This window comes from Balaenoptera physalus, assembly GCF_965194825.1.
Source record: "Balaenoptera physalus genome assembly, contig: HAP1_SCAFFOLD_2161, whole genome shotgun sequence".
In the NCBI taxonomy this organism is placed as follows: domain Eukaryota; kingdom Metazoa; phylum Chordata; class Mammalia; order Artiodactyla; family Balaenopteridae; genus Balaenoptera; species Balaenoptera physalus.
This window is the reverse complement of record NW_028124645.1, coordinates 35,414-47,980: the sequence shown is the minus strand read 5'-3', so window position 1 is coordinate 47,980 and position 12,567 is coordinate 35,414.

Sequence of the window (12,567 nt, the reverse complement as noted above, 5' to 3'; positions counted from 1 at the left end):
CTAACATTCAGATGCCAGCGAACAGATGTTTTCTTACTTTATCCAGCTTTTCTAAAATGTCTTTAGACTTCACCTGATCTTATGTTATTATTCAACTATCATCTCAATTACCCCTAGGAAGAAAATCTACAATTTCATGTTTTATTTTCTTATTTTCTATATTACCTCCGTTTCTGTAGAGACCTTTGACCTGACTGTTCAGTCTAGTTCCTGTGTTACCAGTAAGATGGAGATAAGGTGGAGGCTAAGAATATTGGGGGGAAACCACTGATGAATGATAGGTCTCGTTCGTTTTGTTTTTCCCCTCCTTATTTACTCCGGCAGCCTACATTTGCCTTTCTTCATTTGACCCAGTTGCCCAAATAAGGAACCCACTCTGGCAAAGACCTGACTTTACTCTCATAAATGTCTGCATGTTAGGATTAGCGAGATGATGAACACCATGCCAAAGCTCTTGGTGCGAGACTTTTGCAGACTTTTGTTATCCCTTTAGTTTGCCTCTTGCCATCACTGCTCAGATTGTTGAGGTTTTCTAAGATTCTGTAGGTCAAACCTCTCTACCTGCATACCAGATGAGCCCTTCTCTCTTTCCTGAGCTCACCTGCGGGAGGTTAGCCCTCGGTTTTTCTTTTTCCCCATCCAATCATAATTGTTCATGAATTCCAAAAAGCCCTCAAAGTACCTGTCATCCCTTTCTCTCCTCTCTTTTTTATCAACACTGTTAAATGTTAAGCATATATTTGCATACCTCTTTCTTACTTACAATGGAATACTGGAAGGCGCGATCATGCAGTGTGAGCCCCACCAAACTAGGACTCATACAACACTCTCCCCCAGGCCTAAACTTGTGACATCCACTGGTTTTCTTATAATATCTTATATGTATCTAAATTTGTAATGATTTAGTTAATTCCTGAGTTATGTGACAATAAGAAATCAGTCAAATTAGCACTACAGAAGCACAGCTTAGACCTAGGGACCAGAACCAAGGACCACAAAAACCTGTTAACCAATAAGTTTCACTTGTACTTTGTGTTTAACAAGTGGGTGAATGGGAAGTGAGGGAAAAGGAGTTTAACTTCATGTCACAGAAACTTGCACTAAAATGAAGAGGAAAATGACCCAGTTCCTGGTTCAAGTCACTATAATCTGCTTCAATAAATAATAACAGCACATAAGAAAAACAAACACTATATGATAGGAACAATGGATAATTAATTACCAGATCAGGGAGGACAGATGACACTTGCTATGGGATTTCATTAAAGAAGGATTCCAAAAAGCACTGGCTTCTTCTGAGAAGACTTCTTAGAACAGGCAGCATTTAAACTGAGTCTTGAACAAGTATATAGAGGGTAGGGAACAGGCCTTCCGGGCAGGGCACAGGCACAGTGTCAGCAATGGCACAAAGGGCTTATGGAATAGGGAACAAAACTGGCTGAACACAGGAGTGCTACGTGTTGGGGAATATGGGGGAAAGGCTGACTGAGGTTGGTTAAATGAAACATCATTAGACGGAAGAGAAAGTAGGTGGAAAGACAGATGGAAGACTGTGGAAAGCCTCTGAAGATGGAGGTCAGCATAATAATATTAAGAAATCAGTGGTACTTTGACACTGTATGAATGTCTAGGTTTAAAAAATCAAGAAAACACAATAAAAGAATAAACTACTGATATAATGATATGTAACCAAAGGCCAGATACCAAAGAATACACACTGTGTGATGCCCTGTATGTCATATATGGTGAAAGAGGTCAGCTTGGGTGTTGCCCTGGGGGAGTATGGAACAGAAAGAAGTAACAGAGAACCTTGTAGGGTGTTACAAATATTTTATAATACCTTGACCTGGTGTTGGATACATGGGTGCCTAGAGATGTAAAAATTCAGTTATTAGCAATGCAACTGGTGTTTATGGTTTGTATGCATACATTAAAAAAAACTCTAGTAGGTTAATTAGGCTGTCAGCTGTATGAAGTAAATTTTGGTCAAGGAATAGCCAAGGTAGTAATACAGTAATAAGTTATACATGTGCTCACTGTGCTCTAGAACGTCACGACTGGAATACAAGAAATATGTGTAACAAAAAAGACAAATGTTCAATATTGATGGTTGGATGAGCTGAATAAATTAGATCACTCTACTTTCAATTTAAGAACTTGGCCAGTGTTTGGATACCTTTGAACAAAGAAAAATAGGAAATACAATTGTTATTGAGCATATGCTATGTATCAATCCCTGACTTATATTTTGACACACATAAACGTGGGAAATATTGCACCTTGTATCTGAGACAATGAACATGAGCGACGTGGCTGGTTTTGACACTAGAGGCTGAGAAAACAATCAGCTCAGAATCGTAAGAAGTTTGAAGTCGGAGGAAAAGAATCAAGAGGAAATACTGGTAAGTGCCAGGAGCTTCTGGAAACTACATAAGAGATGAAGACCGCAGAATTGTTGAGCTTTCTAAGAGGCCCAATGACTCAGGTAAAAACAGAAGGCTTAAAACTGAAACCTGGGGATATATGTATACATACAGCTGATACACTTTGTTATACAGCAGAAACTAACACAACACTGTAAAGCAATTATACTCCAATAAAGATGTAAAAAACAAAACAAAACTAAACAAAACCCTGCAAAGTAACAACTGTTAGGACAAACAGTAAAGAATTATAAGAAAAATAATCACATGCCTGTCCCCACACAGAAATATCTTAAGCTCCATCTCAGCATTTCTCGATTGGCCTTTCACAAAATACAGTCCCATCAGCTGAATATAGGTTTCTCAAGTAACTGTGAGTAAGACTGAATTAAAAAAATGAAATCACTTCCTTCCTCCAAAACTTTTCAGAGTACGTAATGTAACAAAGTGAAACCTGAATTTCATGCCGGGATGTAGAGTACGGCTCTTCCCATATGCTTCTGTCTTGTAACTACATCAACATCATCTAAAACCAGTGTTGTGCAGGACAGACATTGTGAAACGCTGCTCTCATCATGTAAGATATCAGGTCCTTCTCAAAATCCATTCTTCCTTCTGCCCTTTCTCATGTTGTCCCTGCCACCTGATGGGTCTCTCCTAAGCTCCACCTGCCAAAACCCTCCCCATTTTTAGGATCCAAGAGATAATAAAGGCTTACATTACTAAAAAGCAGAGAAAGAAATCCCTTCCCAGGGATCTACATTTCCTTCCTAGGGAAAAGAAAAACTGTAAAGTATACCACAGTGACCTTAAGTCTATGAATGTAACTATGTTGTGTTACTTTGAGTTCTGTAAAAGTCAATGTGCTACAGTATATATGGATATGAATATTTGATCTCTTGCATGCAGATCTTGCTGATAACTTTCATCGTGAGCGAGGTTAATGATTCAGGAGCCACTGTATTTGGCTCAGCCCTTAGAACCAGGGAATGTTAAAATTGGAAAGGTCCCTAGATATTAGCAAATCTATCCACCTCATATTCTAAGTAAGGAAACTGAGACGTTCACAGATTGGATATTTATACTAACAAAGGATAAGGATATAAGATATTGGCAGATATATCTTTTAGATTAAGAATTTAGAGATTTTTGTAGAATACTAAGACATTATGTCCACTGATACTGAGACAATGTGGTTTTGTTTTTGTTTTTGTTTTTTTTATTAATTAATTAATTTATTTTTGGCTGCGTAGGGTCTTCGTTTCTGTGCGAGGGCTTTCTCTAGTTGTGGCAAGCGGGGACCACTCTTCATCGTGGTGCGCGGGCCTCTCACTATAGTGGCCTCTCTCGCTGCGGAGCACAGGGTCCAGACGCGCAGGCTCAGCAGTTGTGGCTCACGGGCCCAGTTGCTCCCCGGCATGTGGGATCTTCCCACACCAGGGCTTGAACCCGTGTCCCCTGCATTAGCAGGCAGATTCTCAACCACTGCGCCACCAGGGAAGCCCAGAGACAATGTGTTTCTTAGTCATCATTTTCTATTGCCGTGACGAAGCGAAGTGGTAGTCAGTAGTTGTACAAAGGGAAAAAGATAACTTTACAAACTCCCAATTTATATACACAGGGAAATTCATCATTCATGTTATTTAAGCTAACTGGATGCAGTTTATCAGCTACATTGAGGAATGGTGAAGTGTCTATACAATTAACATGTTAGTTTCTGTCACGAGCTCCCTGTTGTTCAAGTGAGTTAATGGTCAGCACTCAACTAGGCACTTAGAGTCCATTATAAATCTGGACTAAACGTTTATCTGTGGCATCTTTATTCTTCTTTGGTGCCCTTAGGCAGAATTAGCTCTCTTATGTTTTGATAAATTCAAGTATTAAACAGGGCTAAGGTTTCACAAGTTCTTTGGCCTAAACATGGGGGTAAGGAGGACCAATGAGCTGGAGTACTTCTAGATTGGAGAATGGTCAGATTGAGGAAGAAGAGTCTTATACCAGAGGTGAAAGAAGACTGATTAGAATTACCTATTTTTAAACATTCCGACCCTTTTCAATGTTCTAAAGTGATCATGAAGTACATGGGTATGCTAGGAAGTAAGGGAGTCAACCAAGAATATTCTGTAAGAGTTTGTGGATGGCAATAAAGAGGCAAGGAAGATAGAGAACAGACTAGAAAAGGCTTCGGTTGGCCATAATGAAGTCAGAAGGAGAAGGAGAAGAAGAATGACAGATGCAATGGGAAAGAGAAAGCAAGAATAGAGAAGCAAAAGGGAAAGTAGAAAAATGAGACAAATTTGGAGAAGGAAATGAGGAAGAAAACTGGGTGAAAGAGGGAAGCACTGATGGTAGACCACATGACACTCAAAACTTAACACGATGGGGCTTCCCTGGTGGCGCAGTGGTTGAGAATCTGCCTGCCAATGCAGGGGACACGGGTTCGAGCCCTGGTCCGGGAAGATCCCGCATGCCACGGAGCAAATGGGCCCGTGAGCCACAATTACTGAGCCTGCGCGTCTGGACCCTGTGCTCCGCAGAGAGAGAGGCCGCGATAGTGAGAGGCCCGCGCACCGCGATGAAGAGTGGCCCCCGCTTGCCACAACTAGAGAAAGCCCTCGCAGAGAAACGAAGATCCAACACAGCCATAAATAAATAAATAAATAAATAAATAAATAAAATTAAAAAAAAAAAAACTTAACACGATGCACATTTAAGATGTGCCACCAATGGCCATGGTCATTACCCTCAAATAGTTTACAATATGTGTTTCAAAGACATTTATAAATTGAAAATGCCATTAAAATAAGTGCCAGGGTAAAAGTATTCATGGAATTGTATGGGAGAATAAAAAGTCTCCCGTCAAAGAGCCTTCTGAGACATAGGAAAAAAAAAGAAAAACCTAAAAAGCATAAGACTCTTCCTATTTTCATTTCCAATGATACATCCCAATCTTGATGATCAATCAGCGATTTAAATGTCAACTATAAACCCAGTATTTTATTAGCTGCTATGCAGTATACTGGAGCAATAGAAGAGAGAGGACCTCAAACCCTCTGTTCCCTCAAACTGAAAGGCAGGCTTCCTGACCCCTCCAGACCACTACTGGACACAGGGAACACACACTAATGTTTCAGGACCCCAACCAACAGTCACCTGCTTTGTGATTACTTCCGTGACACACCCCCACTAACACCACTGACTCTGCTGCTCCTACGGGACATTACATATATTTCCTATTTTAACACATACCACAGTGCATTATAATTATGATTGCAGATACATGTTCTAACAATTTAAAGAGAATGATGACTTTTTTGCTCTTTACATCTTGCTATTTCCCTTCTCATAATATTTCTTGAAGAGAAACCATAAAAATATAAACAAACACAAAAAACAGAAATTATACAAAATGTGTGCTTTGCGGCTTAACACAAACTTAAGTAAAATTCGTTCTGACAGCATCCAGCATGACAAACTTCCATGGTACAAATGAGAATGGACCAAGGTTTGAGCAGGTACAGGAGACAATCCAGGCATGAACACCACCAAGAAAAGGTAGACAGGAAGTAACATGGCGTGTAGGAAATCACGAGACCAGTCTGATGGGAAGAGACTTAAACAAGACTGAAACTCACTTTCTAAACCTCCATCTCCAATTGGACAATTCGCAAGACACAGGTGCACCAAAGTGGCCTATTTATTCAATCCCTTTAATGGGGAGAACAGTTTAAAATTTTACCCGTTTAGTTTGCCCCAAAAGCAACTATCAAATGTTGGCAGGACACAATGAAGGCTTACCTTTGTTAACATAGTTAAGTCTCTCTCTCTCAGAACTAGCCCATTTAGCTCCAGGTTCCTTATTGCACCCGACGCACTTACACAGCATTCGTGAGCTTTACACAACTGGAAGGTCACATCTTTATTTCTTATTGCAGGAACACAACTTCTGGAAACTTTATTTCTGTCACAACCTAAAGCAAAATTATTGTAAAATGAGTGATTTAAACCGTACATTTTATCATCATTAAAAAGCATCTAAAAAGAAAAAAAAGCATCTGCTCTGTGTTAAGGATTAGAAACGACTCCTGCCCTTAAAGCCTCGTTAAGGAGGGACATGTATAAACTCAAAATTTCAATCACATGAGATAAAGAACCAAAATTAAGCAACCAATAAAAGCCAAGACATTGTGGAAGTCATCAACCACAGAAAGATTGCAACACATTTTGAGAAGGCAAACAATGAAATGGAGGAGCCATGAATAAAATAATTAAGAAAAGACTACCCTAAGTAGGGTCTGCACAAAGCCAGTCAGCTTTTGCTGAGCTCTGGTTATAGTAAAGGGCAGAGGAAAGAAGAGGGGCTGAAAACAAGGAGACAAACATCATTTGAGGAACAAAAGTTCATTTAATGAGCTCCAGGGAACACCCAGCCTGCTGCCATACTAACTCATGAATTACAATGGATTGTTGGTAAGTAAGACAAGAAAACAGGGAACAAACAAAACAAACAAAAATCAAGACATCCTTTCTTACAGAACTCTTCTCAAATGAGATCAAGGAACTATGGTTCAATGCCACAGCTGTAAATCATTTCTGCTCCTGGAGAGGTTAGAAAGGGCTTATAATACTTAGCCCTTTTTTTCAGACAGAATTTAGGTCTGAGCAAAACCTTTTGTGTCCTCAAACCTCAAAGTTTATTGGGGATGGAAGTCCAAATTAGCTGTCACATATCATAAAAAGAATCTCATGGGCAGAGGGTCAAACTAATTTTGGAATATATGAATTATGCCCAGTGTTATTTTCAATAGATTTTAAACTAAAATATATAAATACATTTTTATTGATCTATATGACTCTGGGTTCTGAAACTTCTACATGTCACATGCGTGATACATAACACACAATGTCAGCCCCAGGAGAGAGAAAACACTCCAATGAAGCAAGCCAAAGAAACAAGTTTCAAACAAGGTAAAGTCATGTGTAGACCAGGATTTTTCAATTCTTTCCTGTCATGCTGAAGCTTCCAGCTCCTGAATAACAACACATGTTTCCCTTGCCCTAGACACCCAAGAGTATGTCTCCTCTCTTGGGCGTAAGAATCGCTAGAGTTACATATGTGTAGTAAACAGTGGACCCAGCTGGCATACTCACAATGACCAAATTGTGTTGATCGTACTTTAAACCAATACATCACTCCACGATGAAGTTGCAATAAACGATATATTTGCTTGCCAGACATGAATGAGATGCCTTACTGGATATACTCCAGGAAGGCCAGAGAAACTGGAATAATTTACTGGTGAATTTCTTTCCGGATAGCCCATGATTTGTCTAGAATATAAGCTTTACATATCTGGATCCTTCACACTAGACCAAAGGGAAAATCTGGGCTGCAAGCCTCAATTAGAAATGTGGGGCGCTGCTATGCTGACAGCTGGTGCTCCCTGACCTGTATCTTCTGAGACTAGAACCCCGTGTGGTGGATGACCAATTCATGCGTTGAACAAAAGAAGACCTCCTACAGGGCAGTGTACGTGTTCATCACACGTATGGCACTTAGGGCTAAGTACCATAAGGGCCACAAGAAAAAAAAACAAAAGTAACACATGAAGCATATATGATAAGAAGGCGCCACAGTCCAGAGCACGAGCTCTGGAATCACACAGCCTTGCTTCGAATCCTAGCTAAGCCACTACCATCTGTATAACCTGAAGAACAGTCGAAGGTTTAAATGTTGTTTTACCAAATTTCGAAAAGGAAGTGAAGAAAGAACCTATCTGCCAGGAAGGGACATCGTGGGCTGCAGCACCCAGGCGGGTCAGGGCTCTGCATCCCCTGCTCAGAAACCTTCGCCACCTGGCTCATGGTGATGCTGGCAGCTGAGCAGCCCTGGAGAAGGTGATCCCGTCATCAGGCCTCGCAGAGAAGCTGGGGAGGTCCCTGGAGGAGGCGGGCCACAGCCTGGCAAGCTCTGGGTGCCTCCTGCACTCAGCTCTGAACAGGCTCTGGTCCCTGGGCCCCTTGGGGGGGGAAGGGCTGGCCGATACATACGCAGGGCTGAGGGGCCTGCAGAGCCGGTGCCCAGGCAGGGTGAGCTCTGGAGGAGAAGGCTTCCACAGTCCCCAACAGTCTCCGCATGGTGGTCCATCCGGTGCCAAACACCTGCCACCCACAGCGAGAAGTCCCAGCCACTAGAAAGTCCAGAAGGGGTCGGGCTCTGGGGCCCCGCCCTTTGCCTTTGGGCCGGGGTTTCTCCAGGGGCTGGGCTTGCATGCGCCCCCCGCCCTGCCCCGCCCGCCCTTTCTCTGTGACGAGTACAATGGACATGTCACAAGCGCCAGGCTGAGCCATCCAGTGTCCAGTGCGTGCTAGACCTTGAGAGGAGGTGAAGCTAAGGAGAAGCTCTCCCAGTTTCACTCTGTTCTCGGATCGCTTGGCGCACAACCGGTCCTACATGGGCAATTTACTATGCAAATTTCGTACCTGGCTCCGCCACCGCCGCCGGCCCCGCCGCCCGCCCCGCCGTGGGGCCCCGGTGGGCTGTCACCCGCTGGTTTTGCCCTCCTGGGAGGCTGCCACATCTGACCGGGACCACCCTGCTGCTCCAGCGCCTGCCTTCTGCCCTGAGCAGGGAGTCAACGTCAGGAAGCCGGTACCATCCAGTCACCTCCCACTGAGGAGACGGGGGCTGGGGAAAACAGGGGCACAATGGAAAATGACAGCCCCGGAAGGAGGTGAGAAGAGGGAGGTGAAGGCCCCATCCCATGCCGTGCTGTCCTCTGCCCCAACCGCATGCTGCTCCCTGCTGCTGGAGAGGCCAACAAAAAAAGTGCTGGGTGAAGACCACCGGCCCAAATCACCAGGTTCACTGACGTCTGGGAAGGAGCTGCAGCCTGAAGAGTCTTCACGCATCCCAACAAGTAGCTCCTCTTCCCTGCTATCTACCAGCAGTAGGCCCTGGAAGCGGAAGATTCCCCTGCCGCTTTTTCTGCCGCTGCCAGGGCTGAGGTCGCCCCCGTCGGGGAACGAGGCACTGACGTGGGATCGAGGTGAGCTGCCCCCTCCTCCTAAGCTTCCGTGCTTAGCTGCTGCCAAACACCCAGGCACCTTGGAGAAGAACATTCAGTGTCGCTGGAAAAAGATCCCCAAGAACGTAAGGAAGGTCCAGCCACCGTCGCATGAAAAAGAACCCCCAACACCCATCTGTGTAGCTCCTACCCCTCCTTTAAACTCACTTACCCCTCTTCCAGCCCCTACCAGCGATCCCCCTATTGTAACTGGGCAGCCCAGGACTTCTGTGGCAATCCCTTCCACCAGCATGGTCACGGCATCTGGAAGTGTGACCCTGCAGCCTAGCGTCTACATGGACACTGCTGCCCCTTCCGGAGCTGTCAGTTTCCATTCGGCTCCTGTTTTCCCCAGCCCCCCATTTACAGCTCCGGCCAGCATCGGTGCTTCAGCAGGCAGCACCTCTGACACTGTACCTATGGACACCACACCTCCTTCCCAGGCTGTCATTTTCCATTCGGCTCCTGTTTTCCCCAGCCCCCCAGTTACGGCTTCGGCCGTCACCGGTGCTTCAGCAGGCAGCAGCTCTGACACTGTACCTATGGACACCACACCTCCTTCCCAGGCTGTCATTTTCCATTCGGCTCCTGTTTTCCCCAGCCCCCCAGTTACGACTTCGGCCGTCACCGGTGCTTCAGCAGGCAGCAGCTCTGACACTGTACCTATGGACACCACACCTCCTTCCCAGACTGTCATTTTACATTCGGCTCCTGTTTTCCCCAGCCCCCCAGTTACGACTTCGGCCGTCACCGTAGGGAGAAAAAGAAAAAGAAGCATAAAACCACCACACTGAGCAAATTACTAAAGCTTTTGTACTTTTAACAGGATTTTCCATCTGGTAGATTTATTGTCATATCCCCTTCAAAACAGACAAGATGCTCACCATATTTTAAAGATTATAGGTTGCCACTGAAAGAAAAATTTTACACAGTCACTTCGGCCGTCACCAGCCTTCGGCCTGTCTCCAGGCAGAACCAACAGGCATTTCACAGGGCTGTTCCTAGTTCTGGGAACACACCTCCCAGTAGTAGCAATGCCTCAGCCCATGCCTCGACGCATTTACCTGCAACGTGGTCAACAGATAAGACCAACACTTCAAGCTTCCTTGGACCCAGGTCTCCCGTCTCAGGCCACACTGGGGGCCAACGATGGGCAGAGGCCTAACGATAATTTTCTGTTGGGAAACCCAGCAGCCTCAGCACAAGATAAAGTCCTAGTCGCCCCAGCAGCCTAGCCACCGCGAGTCAGCATCATGCCGGCAGCTTCGCCAGCTTCCCTATTCGCCACAACCGGCAACACGCAGCCGGCCTTTGGCGACAAGCCAGGCATTCTCCCCAGGGCTGTGTCCATTGCTACTGGCTTCGGACTTGCCACCAGGATGCCCAGTACTGGGGACAGTAGCTCGCTCTCTGCCGACAGCACACCGGGACCACTGTTCATGGGACCTGCAGCCCCTACGGCCGGTGGGAGCCTTGGGGTCGGTGTGTCAGCCCCAGGCCTCACTCACTCACAGGCATCCAGACCACTTAACTTCGGGGCAGGACTAAGTGGGGCACCCAGCACCGCTTCTGTTCCTACTTTGGGCCAGACAACCTGCCATCTACCTGACCACGGCAAGGCTGCTGCACTAGGAGGGGCAGGCACCATCCCAGCATTTGGGAACATACCTGATTCCACCTTAAATCCAAACACCTGGGGCCCACCTGGGCGGAGTACAGGTGGTACGGTGATGGCAGGGGACAACACCATCCCCACGATGGGAGGCCCTAGGGTTCCCACTTTCCGTCACTGCACACAGGGCCCATCTGGACGGAGAAAATCTACATGTAAAAGTTCCATCACCAAGGAGAAGAAATCTGTCAAGGGACATGTCACTTTCCACCTTCTAACAGAGCACACCACATCTGTTGCAGTTGCAAGTGTGGTCATCACCCGTGGGTTTCAACACACTTCTAGTTCTACCTTATTGCCAAGCGCAAGAGGCCCACCTGCCCACAATCCAGGTGGTGGTCGTCTAGGAGGGAACAACATCATGCCCATGACTGGAGGACCTGCTATTCCCGCTTACAACTGGGACCCACCTGGCCAACACACAGGTGGTGCGGATGGAGGGCACAACATCTCACCGGTGCTGGGTGAGCACCACACCTGCTGTGACTGGATACACTTCTGGTGCCACATTCATACAAAGCACCTGAGGCCCCCCCTGGTCAAAACCCAGGTGGTACCATGGGGGATAGCAGCATCCATACTTAGAGAGGAAGCTCCACCCTCAGGAAGAACACTGGGGTCCCCGAGTCAGGACACCCCTCTGACTTAGACGAGCCAGCATTGTGTTTGCAGGCCCCTGGTCAGGGCAGCTGTGCCTGTGCTCATAGGAGTCTGGCAGCCTCATAACCTGCCCAGGGCTTCATAGGAGCCACCAGCGAATTCCTTTCTTCTATGAAGAAACTCAACAAATGAAGAGCAGATCTTATTCTGCAAACTGTGTGTCACCATGAATGGACTTTGCCTCACTGGAAAGTGGCTCAGCCCCTTGAAGTGAAACTTCACCTCCTCTCTTCCTACAGCAAGCCGGAGGACCACACCTCAGGGGTGTGCTAGTGTGTGTGTGTGTGTGTGTGTGTGTGTGTGTGTGTGTGCTGGAGGGTGAGGAGCATATGAGCCCACTTCAGAACTACACCAGACTTGAGAAGCTCCAGTTAGGAGAATGGAAGACAGCTGGCTGTATCATCCACTGTGCCATCCCTGGCTTGACTGTTAACTTGGCGGACCCAAGTTTTCCCTAGACTTGGAACTGGCAGGATGCCCACTGCTGTTTTCAGATGCTTCCTCTCCCCCTATGCATTTGCCTCAATGGGCCTTTCTCTTTCCCAGCTTTATGTACATATATATATGTCAATAAAACCTTGTTCGTATTAATCTGCTTCTGTTTATGTGTCTTTACTCACTGACTCAGCTGTAGAGGAAGAACTGACACATGTGAGTGGTGATGTGGGAGCCAGACTTAAGACACCAAAATTCTGTGTCCCAGTGACTGGGATGTGGAATTAGGCACACATTATGGCTGCACGTG